This window comes from Chiloscyllium plagiosum, chromosome 13 (genome assembly GCF_004010195.1).
Source record: "Chiloscyllium plagiosum isolate BGI_BamShark_2017 chromosome 13, ASM401019v2, whole genome shotgun sequence".
Lineage (NCBI taxonomy): Eukaryota > Metazoa > Chordata > Chondrichthyes > Orectolobiformes > Hemiscylliidae > Chiloscyllium > Chiloscyllium plagiosum.
This window is the reverse complement of record NC_057722.1, coordinates 11,122,633-11,123,927: the sequence shown is the minus strand read 5'-3', so window position 1 is coordinate 11,123,927 and position 1,295 is coordinate 11,122,633. Positions and strand designations below refer to the sequence as shown.

The window sequence follows — 1,295 nt, the reverse complement described above, 5'->3', positions numbered from 1 at the left end:
CCCCTTCTCTCCTTCCTCCCTCCACCCCTTCTCTCCTTCCTCCCTCCACCCTCTTTTCCCCCACTCCCATCACCCTCTTTTCCCACACCCCTCTACCAACCCACACACACACACCCCTTTCCCCCACACATTCCCTCTCCGTCGTCCTCCCCAGTTCGTGCCCTCCCCACCCCTCGGCCTGTACTCACCTCGAAGCCTCGGACTCTCCGCTCTCCGGACCCCGGCGCCGCGGTCTCCGAGCTCCGCTGAAAGCCTGAGGCCTCCAGCCCCTTCCCCTTCCTGCAGCGGTGCTGAGTGCGGCCGGGCGGAGGGAGACAGACTGGCACGGGACCGGCCGGGCTCGCGGCACAGAACCTCCCCGCACGAGCCCCTGGAGCCACAGCAACTGCCTCCTGGCTCCCTGAGAGATAGAGGAAGAGAGTGAGATAGAGGGGGAGAGAGAAAGGGATTGGGGTGTGGAAGGGAGGACTGAGACAGAGAAAAAGACTCAGACTCAGCGAGAGAGAGATTGAGGAAGGGATAGGACTGAAAGCAATAAAGGGATGGAGAGACTAATAGAGATGGGAATAGAAAGAAGGAGTGAGAAAATAACAATAAGAGAGAAAATGACAGGTGAGGAAAGTGAGAAATACCAGAATGGTAAGCAGGAGAGATTGAGATGGAAAGGTATAAAGAGAGAGAGAGAGAGTGAGTGAGAAAGGGTGGGGGGTAAGAATGGGACAAGAGGGTGAGCAATTGAAGTGGTGGGAAGAAAGGGTTAATGAAAGAAGGCGAATGTGAGGACTCCAGATCAGAGTCAAAAAGTGTGGCACTGGAAAAGCACAGCAGGTCAGGCAGCATCCGAGGAGCGGGAGAGTCAACGTTTCAGGCATAAGCTTCTTCATCAGGAATGAAGGAAGGACTCCAGGTGGTGTTCAAAGAGGGGCACCGGATTCTCCCGAGATACAGAAAAATTGGGGCAAGGATGTGGGTTAGAAGAAAGCGGTGGAAAGAAGTAGAGCAGCGATTGAGAAAGGGATTTGGAGAGGAAGATAGAGACAGATCAACAGAGATAAATGGAAGTTGGAAAGACCAGGATAAGGGGATAGATTTAGCAAAGAATTAGCCAGAGATGTAGCAGGATGGCATGAAGGAAGACAGACAGAGAGATAATAATTGAGGTAGCAAGGGCTTGAATGAGAGAGTATTGAAAATGTGTGGAGATAGACATTAATGAGAAGCACGGGGAAAAAAGAACTGGCTATAGAAGGCAAATGGATTAACAAAGAGCAGAAAGTGATGCAGAACGTGCTGTG

At 52.1% G+C, this 1,295-nt stretch overlaps 1 protein-coding gene across 15 annotated transcripts in view; it reads right to left on the bottom strand.

The window, feature by feature from the left end:
• Positions 1-676, bottom strand: part of yeats2 (YEATS domain containing 2) — a 136,956-nt gene extending 136,280 nt beyond the window's left edge. For 4 of the 15 annotated variants that reach the window (XM_043701848.1, XM_043701849.1, XM_043701851.1 and 1 more), the window contains exon 1: positions 189-671. The gene's annotated coding sequence lies outside the window, so the exon portion shown is untranslated. Of the gene's footprint in view, positions 1-188 lie in introns of all 15 variants that reach the window. The other 11 variants (XM_043701857.1, XM_043701859.1, XM_043701858.1 and 8 more) reach the window with 6 other exon arrangements.
• Positions 677-1,295: the final 619 nt, after the last annotated feature.